The following is a 24074-nucleotide window of genomic DNA, read 5'->3' on the forward strand; positions in this document are numbered from 1 at the left end:
GCACACGTATGCATCATCATACATGATGATAAAAACTGTAATTCCCATGAAGCTTGGGTATAAAGTAAATCCAACAAAGGTGTGCTCTTAGCAGAGTCAGTCTAAATGCAGCAGACATAACAAATAAAATCTGACATCAATTCATAGGACCACATGTACATAGGTTTTTTGTGGTTGCAAATGGTCTGATGTGATAGAATTGGGCCATTTGCGACCACAAAATACCATTCTAGGATGTAAAAAATCTATTTTGTGATTCAGTAGCCTATTACTGAATCGCAAAATAGCTTTACAATGCTATATTAGGAAGGGGTATGTTAAAGGTGTTCCTTCCTAATAGCAACTCGCAGGGGGATGTATAAATGTTTTGCGACCAGAATGCAGTTGCAAACCATTCACAGTTTAGCACCAACTCAAGTTGGTGGTAACCCATTCGAAAATCGGAAGGGGCCCCCAAGGAACCCTTTTCCCTTTGTGGATGTGGGTGCAAACATTTTTTAAGAGCAGGCAGTGGTCTCATGGATCATTGCCTACTCTTAAAAAATTAAAAGGAACCTTTTTGTTTTTAATTTTAAAAACACATCCTGTTTTCCTCTAAGGAAAACAGCCTGCATTTAAAAAAATGCTTTATTTAAAAAGCAATCATAGACATGATGGTCTGCTGACCCCAGCAGGCCATCATCCCTGCATCTTGAATATCGCTGAGGCAGGTCCATTTGTGACCCACTAGGAACAAATGGTATCAAACACCCTGGTGTACATTGCTGTTTGCGATTTCCCAATAGTGAATCATTAAAATTTGCTATTAGAAAATCGCAAACCTGAGTATGTTGTATGAAAAATGCTGTTCATTTTAATTTACTGTTCCAACACGGTGAATGACACATGTAAGAATGGTACTGTTTTTTTTTTTTTGTGAGTGAAAACTAAAGCCCACATTTATGGTTTGGCAGACAGGGTACTTCTCTTCAAATGTGGTGGAGTACCATGTTTGCCACTCTGATCTGCTCTGTTTAGAGTCAGTTGACCATCATGCTTTCTGCTGCCAGCGGAAACCTTATACCGATAGCATTGGAACCGCCAGTGAAAGCACATCAGACTGTCCGGCTTATTAAGGAAAAACAGTCTGGTGTACTTTTTTTCCTCTTTGGAATGGCCAGGAAAAACTTGGTTGCTCAGAACAACAAAAAAAGAAAAATAACCCCCACACCCTGGGAGAAAGCTCCCACAGTGTTATGGCTTTTTTTTTCAAAAACAAACTCCTGCTTTGGGAATTTACGTAAAACAAAAAGGTTTGATGAGGGACCACATGAAACATCGTAGCCTCTCAGCAAACTTACAATGCATTTAGAGGAGCGACCATGTTCACAGATCTTCTAAGGGCATAGAGATCTCTGCCAGGATTGCGGAGATGGACAAGTTACTTATCTTCTTTAACACTCTTTTTGGTGGATACTCAAACTAACCATGGATTCCTCACAATGTGAAAACCCCTAGGTGCTAGACATGTTCCGGTCAATTTTCTTCATGGATTCCCTGTGGTGCTGGCACGTGGCGCTGTGTGGTTCTGTGTCAGATCTGATCTGCCCTCGATGTGAAGTTGAGATCCCTACATAGTCACCACTCCTGCATGCTGACATCAGTTTCTTTCTGATATCTGCCGCCCCATTGGATGCTGAGCCTTGGTAATCAGATTGTGCCAGTGTGCAGCTCTCTAAACGAATTTAATTAGCATGGCCATTTCACAGCATGGGAAGGAGGGTGGGTCAGTCGGAAATCTGTGTTTAGACAGAGAATCCACCACACAAAGCATTACCTAAGATAGGTAACTTGTTCTTCGGATGGATTCTTCTAACTGCAGACTCCTCAACTTGTGAACAGACACCGAAGCAGTACCTCCCCAGTTGGTGGGTTTTAGATCTGGTGTCTTTGGTGTGTTTTTTCCCTAACTTTTTTTCTTCAGCCCTCCTGTTTTTGCAGACTTTGCTTTTGCTGGCCTTGAAAATCCATGCACTTTACCACTGCTAACTAGTGCTAAAGCACTTGTCCTCTCTCCTTAAACATGTTAGATTGGTTTATACCTAACTGGCATGTTTAATGTACTTGTAAGCCCCTAGCAAAGTGGTTCTACCTGTGCTACTAAATGGTCCGCAGCACTGATTGTGCTACCCACTTAAGTAGCACTTTAAACAAGTCTCAGGCCTGCCATTGCAGTCTCTGTGTGTGCAGTTTTAAGCTGCCATTTCGAACTGGCAGTATAAACCTTTTTCCAAGCCCAAACCTTCCTTTTTAATACATATGCCACCCCTAAGGCAGGCTCTGGGTGCAGTGTATTTAAGAAGTTGGACACAAGCTTTTAAGTTTTAAATATCCTGGTAGTGAAAAGCTCTGAACGTTTTTCAAAACTGCAAGGCCTACCTCTTCCATAGGATAACATCCATGTTTGGTGTCTCTGGAATCACAATTTAAAATCCTAACCTATGGTGAAGTCAGAAATTAAATTGTAATTCTGAAAATGGCACTTAAAAAAAGGTGTCACTTTCTTGCCTTAGCCATTTAGTGCTTGCAGGCTGTCTCTGGGTCACATGATTGGTTGTAATTCTGAAAATGACACTTAAAAAGTTGTCACTTTCTTGCCTTAGCCATTTAGTGCTTGCAGGCTGTCTCTGGGTCACATGATTGGGTGTAGTTGACAGTTGGGCTTTGGTTATTCCTCCTAGAAAGGAGGACTAATGGGTAGCTTAAGTGTGACTGGATGGGCCATCACTGACAGAATGGAATGTAGGAACTGGACCAGCCACACTTACACCTGAGTAGGCTGTGTCCACACAAACGGTTGCATTCTCCTGCAGTTAGGATGGATCCAGGGCAAGGAAGGCATGCCTCTAGAAGCTTCTCCTCACTTCAAAGACACAACTGGGTATAGATACTGGACCTCAAACACCACCACTTCTTTACATGTCTGGACCTTTGAATACTCTGCCAGGAATAAGGGCTGCTGTGCTGTTGAAAAGACTGCTTTCTACTGGACTGCTGATCTAAAGGACTGCTGCCTTGCTGTGCTGACCTGCTCCCTGCTGCCCTCTTGTCTGAGTGAGAAGGACTGCATCTCTTGATGCCATCACCCAGAGTGACTCCAAGGGTTAACTGGCTGTGCCCCTGATCTGAAGTCTCAGGGACATTAACAGGCATCCAGCAACCTTGCATCTGAACCTGGATTCTGCCATCTGTGAGTCTACCTTACCAAGTAGTGCCACATCAGTCCTGGACCCTTGAAAGTGGGCTTAATGTGCTCTGCCAGCCTCTATGGATTTAGTGGAACCAACGAATTTCCTGTGCTGCGTGGCGCAACCCGAGCAGAACTGACACATCTCCTCTGCTGCGTGAATTGGTCCCTTCACAAAGACCCACATCTCCGCCACAACCCACAATGCCATTGGAACCACCACTGCACAAAACATATTCAGTGCAGGTCCTCGCATCGCTCAACAACAGCAGCCTCAACTATTGCGTTGGCCTCATAGCTCTTCAGAACCGGCACATCACCCGAACTGCGCGCCACATTCTCGAGGCCGGACTTTGCTTCGCAATCCCCATTGACAGGATCGTTGATGAAGATGCAGGCCCTTGCATCGCAGCCTCACCGCATCGCGGAACTGACACATTGCTTTGGCTGCATGATGCATCTTCGACGCGGATCCTCACAATGCTCCACAAACCAGGATTTAAGGTACTCTATTTAGTGGGCCTACCTGAGTCCCTGTAGCTGGCTCTTGCTCAATCGCAGTCAGCCTGAACTTGTGAGTTTGTTCTTGGGTGGCACAACCGTGTATTCTCAGTTGCTGCTTTGTGCTTTTTGGCACTATTTGATCTAACATCTTTAAAACTTTATATCTCCAGTTCTACTAATCACATTTTTGGTGTTTTGGTCTTCATTTATTTATTAAAATAATATCTATTTTTCTGAGTTGGTGTGGGATCCTTTTTTGTGTGTTTTAACTTTATTACTGACTGCTTGGTGCCAACCTACCAAAGGGTTGAGCACTGATTAATTTATGGTTGACTTGTGCCTCACCCTGACAAGGATTGTGTTTGCTGCTTGACCAGGGCTCACACCTCAGTCAACCAACAACCCAGTTTCTCACAGTGCATCTGTGGAATGAATTAGTCTAGGAAATCCTGCAAGAAAGATCTGGCAAAATACCCACCTGTCAGACGTGGCTACACAGTCACTAGTGGTTCGGGAACATGTGAATGGATGCCTACATGGTAGCCTAGCAGATGTCCAAGACTGGCACACTGCATGCAAGCACAGTGGCTGCATTCTTTGGCCTGGTAGAATGAGCATGTAGACCTTCTGGAGGCTGTTTCTTGGCCAATCTGTAGCAGATTTTGATACTGATACAGAGGACAATCTATCTAGAGATGGTTCTGTTCTGTACATCTTTCCCCTTCCTCATTCCAGAGAACCCCACAAATTACTCTCAGTCCACCTAATTGTTCTTGATATATTCAATGTAAAAGCTCAGAGCTCTTTTTGGGTCTAAGCCATGAAGTCTCTCTTCCTCTTTAGATGGATGAGACAGGGTGAAGAAAGCTGGCAGGGTAATGGGCTGTCCTAAGTGGAAAAGCGTGCCAACTTGCAGGGGTGATACTGCTTCAGTCCTGAGTACTAGCCTGTCAAGGAAGAAGGTGGTATATGGCTGCTGGACGGACATTTATGGAAGTTTTTATGTGAGTGTCAGAACTGTGCATTATAAACAATGTGTAGAATAATACTCTACCCTGTAATTTACATGTATATGCTTACATGATACTATTGCTTCTGAAATGATTTTAATATAACCTGTTAAAGTGCATTTTTATGGCTCATGCTAGGTAGGCCTCAGCTATGCCTCAACATCGTATTGTTTAAAATGGATGTCACATTCACTGTTTATTAGTTCTGCTGCACTTAGCTAAGCAAGTCATATTTATTTATTTCCAATTTACATAGTTTTCAAAGCAGAGTCTCTAACAAGGGTTCAGTACTGTAACTTTCTTGACGATCCTTCCACTTGCAGCAGTATTGCATTCAGTCAATATTTCACTGCTGCTTATGGGAGTATCCTATTTTGACATCTCTGAATGAAATAAGGTCAAAAGGGGCTGTATCAATTTTCATGTAGTGGGTTAGTGCTTATGTGCTAAGGCTGTAGGACACTTATTAATCTACTGTTCTGATTTGTTGAGAATGTATTTATTTTTCTCACACCATGCTGAACTTGGACTTTTCATGTATTTCTATGGTGAGATTTCCTCTATAAATCCTCAGACTGGTGGTTGGGGGAGCCAGATGACCTTTCCTAAGCTATCCTGGATGCTGTCCCATCTCTTACTGATTTTGCTGCACATTTGAGACCTGCCATTTCCTTTGATTATTACATTTTTCATCACATGCAAATTCTGCTTTTAATTATTCTATATTGTTCCTCTGAAGTTTGTAAAAAACTCTTTCTAAATATTCTAAATCTTCCCTAGAACCCACTTACTGAGTCAGTAGTTACGTATTTGACAGTATTTTTGTTATGCTATTTTGCATCTTCTCTTGGGACATATTGCCTCATAAAATTAATATTGAACACTATCCCCGATACATCCACCTATGAGCATTTTACTGGGGTGCCTTTAGGGGTGTAAGATTTTAGAGGAACTCCTTGCCCACAAAAGTTTGACAGCAGAGAATGGTTACAAGATATGGGACGTCTTTAGAGACTTATTTTTGCCCTGCCACTAGACTGGTCTTTTGTCTGTATTCTCAAGTCCTTTACCTTGGATTATTTGCTGAGCTTCTTACAGCACTGCAGAGTCTTTCCTGAGCAAAGGATTGTGAATATTAGTGGGCTGGAATAATTCCTGAGATTGAGAGTGTTTAGTGTGCTAGTGATGCATTGTGAGATGTGTAGTTGAGAGTGTGATTTGTGTTGAATTATTGATTGTTATGCTGCATGCAAGATTTTTGGTTATGCACTGCTGATTCTTAGTTCAATTGGTGGTTTGATTACAGGGCTTTTGATGTACTTTCCTTATTTGTGAATTGCAGTGAAAATATGTTGGCGTCATTATTTGTTGATGAGCTAATCATATTTATTGTACACCAATATTATTGAAGGTACTGACTTGTCTACAAGCTGGTGTGATTTGTGAGGTGCCACATTCACATAGATGTGGACTATTTTCTGAAATAATTAGGCTCATATTTATTCTTTTTGGCGCGAGCCTTCACTAGCACAGATTTGCATCAAAAAGTTTAACGTGGGCTACCGCCATTCCAACGCGCCAGCCAGGCGATTCTTTATGGAATGACGGTAGCAGGCGCTGCGGCCTGGTTAGTGTCAAAATAAATGATGGTAACCGGGCAGTGGAGGCGAAGGGAAGACTAGGGGTTGTGCGCCAAAGAATGATACAAGTCAGGTTAGAGTCAAAAATATTGGATCTAACCTGACTAGTGTCAGTTTTTGATGCACAACCCCCATGGAAATGACTCCTGTCTTAGCAAAGACAGGAGTCATGCCCCCCTGCCCAATGTCCATGCCCAGGGGACTTCTATCCCCTGGGCATGGCCATTGGGCACAGTGGCATGTAGGTGGCCCAAGTTAGACCCCCCTATGCCACTTCTACGTAAATAAAATAATACTTACCTTTACTTACCTCTACTTACCGTAGATGGGTCCCCCCATCCATGGGTGTCCTCCAGGGGTGGGCGAGGGTGGCAGAGGTGTCCCTGGGGGCAGTGAAGGGCACCTGTGGACTGCTTCCATGCTCAGAGACCATGGAAATGACCCCACCTGTTCCCTTAACGCCTGCCCTGACCCAGGCATTAAAAAATGACTCTAAACTAGTTTAGAGTCATTTTTTAAGGCCTTCCCCCTCCCGTGTGTCTTTTTTGTATGAGAGTATAAATAAGACGCAAAAGCCTTAGAATAATTTTTTGCCCTAGAACGCCCACCTTGCATCTCATTAACATAAGGTAGGTTTCCACGGTAAAAACATGACTCAAACTCCATAATTGTGGTGCTAGAAAGTATAAATATGGAGTTAGGTTTGCGCCGGATTTGCGTAAAAAAAATTACGCAAATTTGGTGCAAACAGAGTATAAATAAGCCCCTTAGTTTCTTTTCAAGCTTTTTTGATTGGTGTCATTTGCTCTTCAGTGCACAGAGTAAGTACAATGGCCAGAGGTAGATTCCCTCTGAACGGGAGTCAGCTTTAGTGTGAATTGGTGTCTAGCAATGCCACAAAAGTACTCGTCTTCTTCCTTTTGTTTGCAAGATTGTTTTCATCTAGCAAGTTGATTCATCCTATTCAGGTTGAGCAGCCACAATTTATTTGGGCTATTTATGTGTGTATTCTGTGTCAGGAAAGAGCTGTGTTTAGCTTTCCTGTTTACGGAAAAATCACGCGGAGGAGTCACGCTGGGATTGGTAAGATGTCACCAAAGAGTTGCGCTATGATTGGTTGGTTGCTGTCAAAGTTGTGACTTAATTAGTTTACCTTTGACATAGCATCACTGGGATTAATTATTGTGTGAACAACAATTCTTTTAAATCAGGCTCTTCAGAACATTTTACACTGGTCATGCAAGATCCAGCAGCCAAGTCTTGGAACAGCCTGCCCATCCACCTCCAAACAGATCCCTATCTGGCAGACTTTAGAAGGAGACTCAAGATGTGCTGGCTTTTCAGCAGAGCCATGACACCCTCAGTACCCAGATGCTCTTAGGGTTGATAGTGATACACTTTACAAATGCTATGATTGATTAATTGATTGAATTTAATCATTTGATATATATTGTTTATATAGAAAGAGTATTTGAAGTATTCTGTGCTATGAAAAATTTATAATTTCATAATAATAAATAAACATGTATGTACATTCTATACTGTGTACATAACAAGAAAGTACAAATGAATATATAAAAGGTCACACATATACAGTGCTCTACTATATTTGATTTCACAAAAGGTCCTATGTGGTGTACAATACCACTCAGCCTAGCAACATAATTTAAGGCAAGAGTAAAGGTAACTACAATACAGATAATTCTGCTTATTAAGGGCTGATGTGTATAAATTGTCGACGTTTCAGTTTCTAAACAGTAAATATCCATAAGACTATCCTCAGGACTATATTTATGGGAAAGGACCATCTAATGAATAAGGACTTTCATGAAAACAGTAGAAAAGTCATCCTTTTTGTCCTGATCACCCGCATTTTTTAACTGATGCTTGTGGTTACTGACTTTGAAAGTGCCCTAGGCTCTACCAACTAGGCTCAGGCTCTGTTCTGTAAAGGTATATGGTAATTGGTGTAGTTCTAATTGGCAAATACAACCTACCTGTAAGCCCTAGTACATGGTACAGCATATAGGTTTAGAGACCCCAGTGGACTTTAGGCACTTAGTATAATTCTGTGGTGTTTGGTGTCATTTTAAAGCCAGGCCCCGCCTTGCAAGCTGGTTTTGAAATAAAAATATTTCCAAATTCGACTTTGGAATGAAAAGTACTTCCAAAATCCAAATCTATCTTTTAATGACTTATAAGTCACCCCTAAGGTCTGCCCTGGGAGCCCCAATGGTAGTGCGCATTGTTATAAAAATCTGTTTTATTTGTCCTGGGAAGGAAAAAATCAGCTGATGTTGTTTTCACTATTGTAGTGCTGCAAGCGCCACAGGCTTTATTAAATTTAATAAAATCTAATGTCTGATTGGAGATAGCTAGCAATGCCATTCACAGCAATTCAAAGTATCAAAATAATGGTTACAACAAATCCAACAACTTGCAGTGGTTAGCTTTATTATAAATATTACAGGAAAGTAGTTTTAGGACTTACTACCCTAAAATTCCCTAAAGCAGCCCTGTAGCAGCTTCTTCTGATTAGTCAGGCATTTGACAGTTTCAGCCAAGCTGTTTCCTGAGTAAGTGCGAAGAGGCCTGGGGCCACAACAGCCATTTGGTAGGAGTTCAGCTTCCAGGAGAAGCCAGGGAGAAGGAGAGGTGGGCAGCTAAACTGGACTTCGAAGGAAGGAGCTTCTGCCGAAAACAGATGAAAAAGGACTCAGACCACCCCTACTTCCCTGATCTCTAGCCAGGTGGGAATCCCCCTAATTAGATTAGGAGAGGGTCTGGAAGGGGACTGTAGTCAATTGTTAGCCACACCTCTGACTTAGGTTGCACAGACACACACACCAAGGAAAGAGTTTCTCCATTTAACGTTTTGGAAAAATAGTGCATTCTGGGTTAAAAAATATGCCACACTTCACAGAAAGTGGTCATAGAAGGAGGAGGCAACTTTATATGAAACGGATGGGGTGTTCCCCCCGCAAGCCTAGATTGGTAGATAAATATGGCAGAGCTGCAAAAGCTCTTTAGATCACTGCCTGGAACAACAGAAGTTGAAGGACTGCCTTGATGGATCCTTGGACTGCACCATAGAAGGCTTGCACTCAGAAAGACTACACCTGCTGCGCTCACAAGGTTCCACCAAGCACTCAAAGGAAAAGGAGTAAACTCCCTAAACAGCAACAGGTACAAAAGAGGTAGAAGAAGACAACTGCCAAGCCAAAGAGAGGATCAACCCAGCAGACCAGCTGCAATTTGACTTTTCCTGGACTGTGCAGGTGCATTATGGGAAATTGAGTCCTAGCCACCAAGAGGCAATTCAGAGTCTCCGAACCCTTTGCCTGAGCTAGTGGACACGTATTTTCTCTAAAGGAACTCAAAAACAAGAACAACTCAAAGCTTGGAAATTTTCAGTAAAGTTTTGCTGAAAATCTCTAGGAGGACACCAGCTTGATAATGAGAGCCAAGCCGTCGTTGTTGACTCGCAAATTAACCTGACAATGCTGATTTGTTCTGATGAAAGCTCCCACGCTCCTCACCATCGACACCAAGGACAAAGACTTCCAGAGGCTCACTGAGGCACTGCACTACAGCAGGCTGCCATCACTGAATCAAACTCCAAATCCGAGGAGTCATGAAGAGAAAAGCTCCAAGAAAAAGACTTAGGGGGCCATTACGAGCACAGTGGTCTCATGTCTGCCATGTTGGCGGTGGCGGCCATACCGCCAACATGATGGCGGAGAAGACCACCAAATTATGACCATGGCAGTCTTCTCAACAAAATACAGCTGATCCACCACCAGCACTGCCAGTGCAGTCATGCAGCCACATACGACAGCAGCCACCTTCAGGCCCAGTGAGAGCATGTTCCTGCTGGACAGATTATGAGGCTGCACAACACCAAGGTTTCTGCCGCGGTCGCACCACCACAGAAACCCTTTAAAAGGAGACACTCACCTTCAGGAACACGTACCTGCCTTGAGCCACCATAGAACATGAGCTACATGGCTTCCTACTTCTCCTGCTAGCCCAATGACTTGGGAACCAGTGACGATGACGATGATGACAGCAACCGTAAGTACACACACACATACCTGACACCGTTGCACAATGTCAATGTATATACCCGCACACAACATACACATCCTGAACGCGTGGCATGGTGAAACACACATGCACCCTCACTCTGACACGCACATCCCACACACAACCACACACACCCATACATAGCACACACACTATGGCCAACACATACACACTCTTTCAAAAAACACACCAGATACACAGCACTGGCACAGTCTAACACTACAACACAAAACACAACCAAATGACACAACAACACTAAAACAGCAACACCTCAAAATCACTATCAGACATCCACAATACATACCTCCACTGGACAAATCATACATACAGCACAACCTAACAACACTAGAGAACCAACACACACAATCAAACATCCATACAACAGGCTATACGTCATATCCTGCCACCACACATCACAACGGATCAGACATAACAATCAACACACACACTCACACACACAGTACAACCACACAAGTGCACACAACACTCGAAATAACATGTCAACACAATCACTACACACAATATCAACATTAATCCATGTCCCAAACTAATACATGCCCATCACACAATACACAGCCATCACAGCGGGACAAATGTAATGCACACACCCACACATGCTGGTCACATACAACTGGTAGCACTATCAACACACACAGAAAACTTACTCACACACAAACTAAAGCAGGCAAGGCCAAAACAGCCATATGGAATGAAAGGCAGGACAAAAATGTAGCCTTGGATCCAACAACTGGTTGGTCCAGATGTATGGCAATAAATATAAAAAGAAATACATAACTATGTACAAGATTAGTAGGCCATCGGCCAGTCCAATAAAATATGTGCATCATGCACAAATGGCACATTACAGTTCCCCTACTTGACTCCTGACTGCCATACAACCTCCACAGGTAGGGGCATCAAGGGGGCAGGCAGGTACCTCAGGGGATGGGGGATGGAGGGAGAGGTTTGGGTTTGGAAGGTGGATCCTTGGGCTTTGTAGGGGGAGGCAGAGGTTGAGGCTTAGGGGAGGGCTTGGAACTCTTGGGAAGGGTCGACTTCTTGTTGGGGGAGGGGCATGTGTACCTGCAGGGGGGCCAGGAGAGGACTTTGAGATGGAAGGGCTGGACACGGAGAGGGACACAGATCTTCGGGGGTCACGCGGGGAGGGAGAGTAGTAGGGAAAAGGTTCATCTCCAAGAGGAAAAATGTCTTCAACACACCGGGACGGTCATGGCAAAAGGGATTGGGAGTGGAGAGAGGGAGAGTGGTTTTGAGAGGTGTCTTGGGTGCATGTGTGTGCGAAGTATGCTTGTGTGTGCTAGGTGTCTATTCAGTGGGTGAGTGTGGGCGTTTATGTGTTTTGGGGGGAGGGGTGTAAGGTGCTAGGAGATGGCATGGTGGATAGGTGGTTGTCTGTTGGGGTGGTGACTGCAGGAATGTTGGATATGCTGCATGTAATCGTGTCTGTGGTTGTGGTGGCTGCGAATGTGGTGACTGGGGTGGATGTCTGAAGGTCTGCTATTGTGGTGACTGTGGGTAGGATAGGAGTTGTGGCTGTATCGGGGAATAAGGGTGTGGTTTCTGCAGGTGTGTCAGGTGTAGTGTCTGTGAAGGTGGGGGTTGTGGGGGAGTCAGTTCAGGTAGCGAGTGTTGATGTGTCTGCAGGTGGGTGTGGGTCTTGTAGTGCTTCTGCTTGTCAGCGGTACCCTTGGATGTTGAGGTAGATGCATGCTTGTATGTCGGTGTGCTTTGGCTGGGGCAGGGAAGAGGGGTCTGGGATTGGGAAGAGGCAGGTGGAGGGGGGACAGAAGACAAAGGGTGACTGGCTGCTGTCAGTGTGGAGCCAGAGCCTGAAAGGATCTCTGTAGGCCAGCCAGTGCACTGTAAATGCCCTCCAGGAACGCATTACTCTGCTGGATTTGAGTTGCCAGTCCCTGGATGGCATTCACGATGATTGAGTGACCCAAGGAGATCGACTTTAGGAGGGCAATAACCTCCTCACTCAGGGCAGCAGCGCTGACAGGGACAGGGGCACAGGTGCCTGCAGCAAAGGAGACGCCCACCCTTCTAGGTGAGCGGGCACAACTGCTGGGTGGGGAGCTACAGGTAGAGCAGTGATAGTAAGGGGGTGGTGGACAAAGATGGTTCTGGGGTGACCCCAGAATGGTCCACCACTGCCAGGGAGTGTCCACTGAAGGAGGATTCTGAGGATGATGAAGTGGAATATCCGGTCTCCCCTGTGCACTCTCCTTGCCCTCCGGGCCACTGGGTCCCTCACGGTGAGTGATATCAGCACTCCAGGTCCCGTGGCCACCAGCATCCCCACTCGCCTGTGCCCAGTCTCGTTCCCCTGCCGATGCTGATGCACACAAATAGAGATAGAGGAAGGGACAGCTAACGAGGGAAAGAGAGGGTCATCACATTCTTCACATACACACATTAGAACAAGGACAACTGTAGCTATACATCTCCTGGTGTAGCTATGTGATCTAGTAGTCCACATAATCTCCATAATGTCCCAATATGTTATTCCTATCCACTCCATCATGGCAACCTTCTCAACCACATCATAATCCAAATGTGGTAGCATGCCTGGAGCATTCTAAGAAATCACCTGTAAAGGTATGTCAGCATGCTCATCATGCTCTGGCTGAAGCAGACATTCAGTCCTAATCTGGATTATAACTCTCCATACTCCTACAATCTGTGGTTAAAACAGTTTATTAATCACAACATAACATGCATTAATTGAATCTACACCTGACTAGTCCTTGTCTATTAAGTAATGTTCCATGATAGTGAAAATCGTAATTCACAGACTACAGAGTACCTGCCATTTAAATCACATGCCTGACTGAACCCTCTGTACAGATATGCCATAATGGGAACTATCACTGATATATCCACAACATGAGGCACTACCACACAAGTATAATACATGTCTGAAGAACAGTCATGTGACCACACGCACCACATTCCAGAGGAACCTATGCAGACACTGTAATCAGATACACCACATCACCTCATACATGCATGTGCAGCTACAGTGGGCTACATAGCACACCTGGGCATCCACTGACAAGCATGGAGTGCAGTGTAAGGACACCTAATCATAACTCAGCCATGAATATTTCACAGGGCACCTAACATACCACATGACATGCCGTTACAATTCCACCCTATGACTACATAATTGAAGCAGCACCACTCACACCTTTCCCCACTTGTGATGAGCTGTACCTAAGTGCACACAACACACATATCCCACTGAAGAGATATGGTCACATGATGTACATATGGCATTACATAACTGCCGTTGCATTGACAACATATTCCACAACAGCACCTGTCTTGGTAATTGTAGTACAGTTAAACCATGATACAATGAAATTATAAGTCAATCTCTGACAAATCCTGTCTAAACTGTCCACATCATCTAGGCAGAGGGTAGTAACCATTGAGACATGATGTAGGCAGATAATAACATGTGTGTCATTGTAATTATTAGGACATTGGCACACATTGCATAGACATTGCATATAGTGATAGGGTAGCACTACCTAGCCATTTATCACTTAAGGAACAAAGCCTTAGGGCTAAATGTGATTTGTCCATTTGGAAATGCCATTAGCATGCATGTAAGGGACAAATAGACAAATTCAGACGCCCACAGTTGAATAGCCTTCCCTTACTACCTTCACATACCGCATAGTATGAAGAAGATGGGACAATGGTGATACATTTACAGACCCATATGTGCTCTTTTATCCTGACCATATCTGTGCAGTGATGGAGAGGCCTGCCTCTAATGGAGTCAATACCTAAACCATGAGAAATGTTACATGGTCCCTGTACAAATTATGTCTGGTAGGATGAAATTGAAGCTTACAACCATTAAATGGCTGGGTGAACTCACACATTTGGCTTTGTCATCTGAGCATCTTCACATACACTCATAGAAATGTCTTGACACAGGTGAAATAAAAGTACACACTGCAAACCATGAATGTCAGATCTACATTTAATAGTCAGGCAATAAGGGTACTATATAGTCCCACTAATCTACATATCTGGAACACCTACGACCTTGTCACAGCTGCTCAATGTGACTGCAAACATCCAAGAACCAGAGCCAAGTACAAGGATACAGTCAGTACTTACCCCCTTTTGGCTGCTGTGCTGCCCTCAACCCCCATCCACCTCAGGGTAGGCCACCGCCAAGGTGCAGGCCATTGGGGGGTCAGGGTCCAATGGGCACCCCTCTTTCATTGGGAGAACATTCCCAGCTGGGCCTCAGTGATCTTCTGGGCCCAGCATCTCAGGTCCTCCCACCGCTTGCAACAATGGGTGCTCTGCCGGCTGTGGATCCCCAGGGTCCGCACTTCAGTGGTGATGGCATGCCATATCCCCTTCTTCTGATGGACGTTTGCCTGCACGGATGACACAGACAAAAGAAGAAAATCATGTTTACATGCACCATGCCAATAGGATTGGTTACTACACATCTGTCACTGCAAGTAGGCACACATACCCATCCTCTCTGCTAAGACGCCTTCACAACATGGCATTTGCATGCAACTACACACTCACCAGTTCACATGCCTGAATAAACGTCACACATAACACCATTCACACATGGCTGGGCCATTGTACTCATCTGTTCCTCTGGTGCCCCATATAGCTGTTCATACAGGGGTAGGACTCCTCCACTAGCTTTTCAAGCTATTTGGGGGTGAAGACAGGGGCCGTATCACCTGCAGGACGTGGCAGTATGGCTCCCAGCGACAGTACACTGCAGCTCACATCGTGGAGGTTTTGCTAGCAACAGTATCAGGAGTCGAGTGAGCATAATTGCAGAAAATGGAAGTCACGGCCGCCACGTACAGGACCGTCACCGCCTGTGGTCATGCCCATTGACCTCAGTCTACTGCCATGGCAACTTCCGCCATCAGGCTTAGGTTACATCCAACTGTCCACTACAGTAGGTCAGGCGTCTGTCATTTTGGCCACATGTAATCGTGGATGTGCAAAATAATCTTCGTCACTCACGTACTCCCCCTATTTGCAGTATAACCAGATGTTAACCCTTCATGGTTGTGCAACATATTGTGACTGTCTTTACACAATGACATGTTCTGGCTGTCTATATTTTGAGAAAAATGTAAAGAGTTGAAGGATGTACTGTGCGCATTGTTGAAGGACCAGGACAACTACATTATCTTCCCCCAAAGAGCTCATTTGGCATTTGTGAAGGCAGAATTTTATGAGATGGGACACATTCCTCATGTGGTATGAGCAATTGATGGTACCCATGTAGCCCTGGTCCCTCCCAGTGCCAATGAACAGGTGTACTGGAACAGGAAGAACTACCACTCAATCAACGTACAGGTGGTTTGTCTTGCAGACCAGTACATCTCACAAGTCATGGCCAAGTTTCCAGGATCGGTGCATGATTCCTACGTAATGTGAAACAGCAATGTCCTACATCTGATGGCACGACTATAAACAGAGAGGGCCTGGCTGCTTGGTAAGTATGCATTGTGTGTTTCGGTGTTGTGTCACCTGCCATCGCATCACAGGTAGTCACTGGAGCTATTTATGTTTTGTTCTACCATTGTGTTCACAGTTGACTCTGGCTATCCTAACCTTCCTCTGCTGTTAACACCAGTAAGGTACCCAGCCACACAGAGGAACTCTGTTTCAATGAGTCTCACAGGAGAACAAGGCGTGTAATTGAGTGACCATTCGGGCTCCTGAAGGCAAGATTCAGGTGCCTGGACCTATCTGGAGGTGCCCTCCTCTACTTGCCTCACAAGGTATGCCAAATAATCGTTGCCTGTTGCATGCTCCAAAATCTAGCCCTGAGACTTCAAATACCATTGATAGCAGATGAGGGAGGCAGCAGAACAAGTGGCTGGTTATGCTGATATGGCAAGTGATGAAGAGCCAGAGGAAGATGGAGCAGCTGACTCTAGGACAGAGCTCATCAATCAGTACTTCCACTGACATCCAGGTATGTGAAGTGGACTTTTTGATGTGGATGGCTGCCATAACACCTCCTTACTAGATTAATCAGTGTTGGTATAATGAGCTGTATGTGAGTTGGGAAAGCTGATTGACTGTAAGGTATACAGTTGTAACATGTTTTGTCACATCTGATCCTAACTTTCACTTCTGGAATAGACTATCCAGAATTGAGCTATGTTTCTTGCATTCCCCTACCCTCCTTTCCTTCTACTCACTGAAATTGCATTTTCCTGTTTGCCTCTGCAACCCATTGCTTGAGGTATTCATTGTCAGTAGTCAATATTAGTAGATGACAGACATGAGAGTTGTTAATGACAGATATCAGGTAATTTGTTACATGTACTTACATGGGGATGTGAGCTAATTTGTACTCCATTCATGCCTGTGGAAATGTGACTGCTTCGTCCTTTCCTAATACCAGTGGGGTTGGGGGGATGTGAAATGGTATTGTTCATGTCAGTTGAAGTCTCTGGCTACACAGTGGCTGTAGTAGTTTCTGATGACCATGGGGCCTAGCTGTGTTTGTATTCTGACATTGCTGGACAAGGTGCAGATTACTGTAAAGTGAGAAAGCAGTCAGAAGATTACTCTAGGTATATGCCCTATGTTTGTGTATGGTCAATGTACAGGGTTCTCAGTGATGTCATATGTGTGTTCCATGGGATATGTGATCATGTAGCTATGTTATGTGTATGTGATGAGTCTGTACCTGGTGATATGTAGGCCCATACTCGCTGCCCCTGCTTTGTAGGTGGGTTACCATGGGCATGAGTTATGTTAACTGTATTTGTGCATTGTGTGCCACCATGCCTTTCATCCTGATAATACTCTCAGTCATGCTCTATTTGCAGAATGGAATACGGACTATAGTATGGTGTTGGTCTGGATTGCAAACTCTCAGACACCTGTCCTGTGACATCTCTGTTGTAATATGTCTCATGCTGTGGGAGGCTCCGTCTGATGACCATTACACTGGCTGTTCGATGCAGGTCGGGCATGAACTCACCACAGTTGGCAAGCATGGCAATTGTTGAGGTATTAATAAAGACACATATACAGTAGATGTGCTCAATTGTGGTGTGGTTTATTGTGCATATGAATAAGGGCATAATCAAAGTGGTAAAATGTGAAAAGGGGTGATGAGTTAAGTCATTGTAGATGGATTCATCAGAGTAGCTACACCAGTTGGTTGCACGGGTCCAGTATCCTTGTACCATGGGAAAATTGAATCATGTCTTAGGATAGTCTACAGGGTGTCTCAGTGGCACACAAGGGTGACATATCAGGCGAGGTTCACTTCCTGGCAGTGGGTTTGGTCTTGGCATCTGCTCCAGCTGGATGTCTAGGTGGAAGTCCACATTTGCGGTGGGCCGAATTTTAGGTGGGTGTTCTTCAGCTACAGAGGGAGGGGTGTCTGAGGCATGTAGGTCCCCTGGCAGGGCCTCCATTCCACTAGCGGCCACAGATGTAGATGGGCCAGATGTTAGGTTGCTAGTAAAAGGGGACTGATGGTGTGTTGAAGAACCACACAGGGTAGTGTTGATGTCCCTCAGCACCCCTGCAATGGAAGCCATGGTGGCCTTATGTGCCTGCCACTGCTGCATGACGTCCTGGTGGTATTCCCTCTGCAGCCTTTGATTCTCCCCCAACATGATGATAATTTGGTCCATCCTGTCCTGGGAACTTTGATATGCTCCCAGGATTTGGGAGATGGTTTCCTGGTCAGTGAAATCCCCTGGAGGCCCCACCCTCTGGCCCACAGCATCCCTCTCACGCACCCTATTCCCAGCTGCCTTCACCCCTGGCATGGTGTGCCCACGCCCAGTGGTAGCAGGGCCTTCATTGTCAGGGATGCCAATGTTCGACTCAGGTCCCTGTACTGTGGGGCACAGTATAGATTGAAGTGGCCTTGGGACACAGGTTGGGGGGCGAATGGTTGCCTGTGATGTGGTTGCACCAAGGGTGGGGGGTGTTGATGTGGGTAGGGTGAGGCAGGGATTCATTGACTGACCAGGTGTCCCAAATGGGCCAGGTTGTTCGTCGTTGTCCAGACATCCAGGTGTGTTGTCCACACTGGGCCTGCATCCTGAGGGGGACTGGCAGTGTCTGGTATCCTCTCCATGGTGGCAAAGGATGGGTTACCTGTGGAGGGAGTGAGATACAGAGTTCAGATTGGAATGTGTGTTAGATTACCTCTTCAAGAGATGTATGACAGTGGCTTTACATGATTTACTGCGATGACATTGACAGATGCTGCACAGGATTCCTTTGTTGTACATACTACTCTGTGAGTCGATTTCCATACTCCATGTTGGGAGATGTCTTACAGGTTTGGTACAGATTGCAGTGCAGATGAGTTCTGTTATTGTCTGGTAACTGACATTACTGTTCACCTCTGTTACCTAGTGATTTGTGAGGCTTGCTAGATGTCACAAATTATAGCTGTACAATACACAAATGTGTTCTAGTGGGAACACAGTATGTGGGTATGCAAGGATTATGGTCATGTTTCTAGATGTGTTGCATGTGCATCGTCTCAGCCATCTTACTTTGTAGGTGTGCCTATTGTTTGTTTGCTAGTTACATTTTCTTTACCTATTTTGGCTGTGAGTGGCGTTCTGGCTGCAAAGGATTGTGGGTTGTGTAGAGGTGTGTTATATAGTGCAGTGAGTAGGTGTGTCGGGTGTGTGGATGTATGTCACGTGTGGAGTATTCAAACTTTCCAGTGTGGTGGGGTGTTCTGCTCATGTGAGATTTGACCGCAGTGGTTCACACCGCCAAGGTTTTCTGCCATGGAAGAACCACTGTGGTGATTTGTGGCTCATAATCTGTTGGGTGGATTTTTGTCGGCCTGGCAATGCTGGTGGTGGAACCGCCTCTTTCCCGTCCCCAGTGTCCTGGCAGTCTTAGATTTTTGGCTGATTTTTGTCAGTCTTCACTGTGTGACTCTTAATATGGCAGTAGTATGACCGCCAACATAGAGTTCTTTTGGCAGCCGCCACCGCAGCGGTCTTCCAAAAAGACCGCCAAAGTCATAATGCAGCCCTAAATCTGAACATAAATTTCTGACCAGAATCCGGCCATCAGCCTATCCAACCCTTTCTCCATTGCAGTTGGCCTAAAACTTTGAATTTGTTCAAGCCCAACAATACCAGATAGCCACAAGTGGCGTTGAAAGCTTTTTGGTGCTAGAATGAGCAATTTTCGACGTAATCTTTAAAAATCCATAACTCCGGTTCCCTAAATTGGATTTTAGTCATTTTGGTGTAATTTTGAAGTTATAAATATTTTCTATTTTTAATAATTGGTGTTGGATTTTTATTGTGTGGCATCTTTTACTTATTTACTGTTTTGCTGTTATTAAGTGCTTTACATGTACCTGTCTCCTAAATGAAGCCTGACTGCTAGTTTGTAAGGTACCAATGGTTGAGGAAGGATTCATTTAGTGAGGCTTGACTGGCCCTCTTAATGATTAGCTGAGGGTGAATACCCCCACTAACTAATAATCCACTTTCCTACACAAGCAATAAATAGAAGTCCAAGGAGACTTACTGAAAATCTAAAGTGAAAGGAACCCCTAATTGTGTAGTGATTCAATGCACAGAGATACTGCAATTTGTATACAAGTTGGTTGTATGGGCAGTTTCCAGCTTCATAATTGATATTATGGCAACAACATACTTGACAGTAGCAGTTTCACAGTCCACCATCTACACTTGTGGCAGTCAACCTCTTGAAGGGAAGATTAGTTTACCCTTTTGTGCTTTACTTGGAATTGTTTATTGTTCCTTTACTTGTTTTGTGTGGATTTCTGTATAATTTGAGTGGGAATAATGAGTGCTGTGTTGAAAATGTCTAAAGATCCTAGTGTACCTGATATGGAGGGTCAGAAGATTCCTCCAGAAAGCTTGCCCGTGATGCTGACAGGCATTAGACTTTATACGTGTATATGGAATCAAGGTTGCTATGAGTTTACTTCTGGTCACAAGGACTCACAATTTCTTTTAGAGGGTAACTTCAATATTAGAAAGTTAGATTTCTTGAGACAAACTATGAATGAGTGGAGACTACTACCTAGATCTACACAATCTGAGGCACTGAACAAATTGGACCAAATGGCTATACAGAAAGAGGGGAATAAGTGAACAAACAGTTTGAAGATTCATTTATACAGTGGTTAGAAAATATGGGCCAGATCTACAAAGCATTTTTCCAGTCGCAAACAGCCCAATTTACAGAATCAGGCCGTTTGCGACTGGGAAAATGCTTTACCAAATGTATAAAATGAAAAATGTGATTTGGTAACTTGTTCCTAAATCACATTTTACGTTTGTGATTCAGTATTTGAAAGGGGTGTGTTTAGGGTGTCAATTCCAAATTCTAAATTGGTATGATATCTATTACTGTTCTGCAACCGAATTCTAGTCACAAAATAGCAACAATTTACCACCAGTTTAATATTGGTGGTAACCCATTTGCTACCGGGAAGGAGTCCCCAGGGGACCCCTTCCTCTATGAGATTGTAAATAATAATATTTTTTAAGAGCAGACAGTGGTCCCGCAGGCCACTTCCTACTCTTTAAAAATGAAACTTAAAGGTTTCATTTTTTTCTTTTTAAACGCATCCCCTTTATCTTGAATGAAAACAGGCTCTACTTAAAAAATTGCTTTATTGAAAAGCTGTCACAGGCATAGTGGTCTGTTGACCTCAGCAGGCCACCATTTCTGTGATGGCTGTGATTTTTAATAAGTTGGAAACTGCGACCTAGCTCATTTATATTTATGAGGTAGTTCAATTTGAGACCCACAAGAAAACCCCTAATTGAAACTCAATGAGTTTCATACATTAAAAATACCTATTTACTAAAAGCAAGTCAGAGAGAATCGCAATTAGGAAATCGATTTTCCTAATGTTTGTACATCTAACCCTAAGTGGACTAATCAGGGAGATTTTGGAGGGGGTGGTATCATGAAAGGAGGGGCAGTTTTCCCCTCAATAATCAATGAAACAAAACATGAAAAGAAAACTGATGGGTCTGTAGATGATAAACAGAATAAAGATTAGTAAACGATTCAGATGAGGAGGTTAACTTTTTAAATGATCTTTTGTATTCTAGCTCTCCCCCATACAAAGATGGTATACAGACAAGGGTAGAGAGATAAACGATACCTGACCTATGTCAGTGTGTGAACAGAGTGCGAATGCACCAGGACTGACCGAGCTCACAGTGACAAATACGAGTACAACAGGTACAACTCTGAGTGCAAGTGCTCTACCTGAGAATACATTGATAACTTTGCCTGGTACTAGTAGTGCAATTTCTGCTGCTTTCTTTAATAATGAGTTTAACACTTTCTCTGGTGCTTTGTCTGCCATTGGGCCTACTGATATGTTTGAGATGTCAACTGCACTTACTAAAGAGAGACACACTTAAAATGCACTATTGAAGATTGAATTTGGAGAGATTTTGCAGCGGACAGTTAGAAAATAGATTAATGTCATATGACATAGCCCAAAATGAGATGCAGCAAGGGTGCAAATAAAGCACAAAGTAAACTTGAGGATTTAGCTGAAGAATAGGAGGTCAACATAAGCAAGACAAGAGGTTTACAGAGAAATTACAGAATGGATTTAAGTGAAGCAGACATAAAGTAGATTGGTATGATGACTTTATGCGCTCACATTAAAGATTTACTTGACAGTAAGAAAGACTGGAGGGATGTGAAGAAATATAAAAACAAAGTGGAGAGAGAAAACTTGTACTAAAAAAAATTACTCAGCCAGGAAAGCAAACAAAAGTGATTGTAAGTGATTTGGAATCGGAAACAGTGTGGCAGAGTTTCATTTAAGAGAAGTATATGGAGGGGATTATGTGCCTTGGTCTAGGGGTGCTCTCTATGGCTCTATCCATTTTCCAAAATTGAGTGAGGAGCCAAATTGAGTGAGGAGCCTGACAAAGTGTGAAAATGAGGTTCATAGATTTGTGACACTTCTGAAGGTTCTTTAGAATGATTTAGATACACTATTTGAAATTGTTCTTCCTGATGATTTGTAGACAGAGTGAAAAGCTGCTGTTGCTTAGCCAACTGAAGAACCAACTAGAGTTCCACCTAACAATGCCCCAGCTGAGGTGGTTGCTGAGAAACACAGAGCAGTGAAAATAAACTGCTAGAATTAGGCACAGATAGTGAGAGCCACACAAGAGCCAAAAGAGTTGGTGCATATTTACTATAGAAGGCTTATGCAGGTTTATAGCAAACAACAGAGTTGAAGAGCCTGAAGAAGGTGATTCATCGTAGCTTTTATTTTGGAGTTGCATGTGGAGCTTAGTTCTCAAATTCTGCAGAGTTTGATGTGTTGGCAAACTAAGAATATTGATGAGATTCTAAAGTATGCCAAATACTGTAGTGACTGTTTTGATGTGAAGCAGAAAAGGATTAAGGAGAAGTTTATGATTTTGCGGGTGAAATAGATTCAGAATAACAATGGATGAAACCCAGATCTATGACTGGCGGTGAGTGTTTGAAAAGTTTCAGCACTCCATCCATCACCTTTTGTTTTACAGATTCAGAAAAACAACAGAAATCAGAAGAGTTCTGATTAAAATTTTGTGTCTGAAAATTCTGGGATGAATGGAACGCAGGGAATGCAAAGCGTCAGAATGAGAAATGAGATGGTGGAGCCTCAAGGTCAAGGCAGAGTGAATGTGAATAATTACGGAGTGAATGTAGACATCAATTTGCTGAAAAACAGCACTGCTTGTCTCGCCCGCAGCTAAGCTGGACTGTGGAAGTACAAATGTAGACAGAATCTAGAATGATTTTGTTTCCTAGGTGAAGCAAAACAAATTAGATGCAGGCACATTTGCTGCCCCAGCCACTTACGCAGAATGTCCAAAGTCAGGACAGTTCCATACAATTATGTCAACAGCTCCAGTGTTGCAGCAACACATTAAAAAGAAGATGTCATATAATCCAGGGTACTAACATAACCCATTAATTCTGAGGAATGATTTTCCTAAATTTTCATCAGAGACAAATTAACAATGATGGTACCTGAAGGGGAGGAGCTTGGTGCAGTTGCACAGGTAGACTAGAGTGGCATTTATGTAAATGGTGAGGAGAATGACCATGCCATGTAATATTTATAATTGATACTGGCGCTACCTGTTCTACTGTTCGTTCTGTGGCGGTCCCCAACCTACACCTATCAGAAAAAGAGGTCCAAGTTGTAGGCATTAGCAAGAAACACATTATTATTCAGGGTATGGCCGATGTCCAGGTAAATAGGATCAATGGAAAACAGTCATCAATTCATATTATGTGATCCGAGTTCTATTAATTTAATTGTCAGAGACTTGCTTTCCAAGATAAACTCTGTGATTTACTACACACCAAATAGAGTTGCAAATGAAGCACAAGATGAAGATTCAGTTTTTAAAAAGAAACTGAGAAGTTTTAAAGGTTCTGCTTTTTCCAGTTATCACAAAAAGAACCTTCCTCTGAATTTATAACATATTCTCAAAGAAGAGGAATGGGATTTTACAGAAAAAGAAATAGGATTGATAAAATGTGGAAAAC

The sequence above is a fragment of the Pleurodeles waltl genome, chromosome 1_2 (genome assembly GCF_031143425.1).
Source record: "Pleurodeles waltl isolate 20211129_DDA chromosome 1_2, aPleWal1.hap1.20221129, whole genome shotgun sequence".
Classification (NCBI taxonomy): Eukaryota; Metazoa; Chordata; class Amphibia; order Caudata; family Salamandridae; genus Pleurodeles; species Pleurodeles waltl.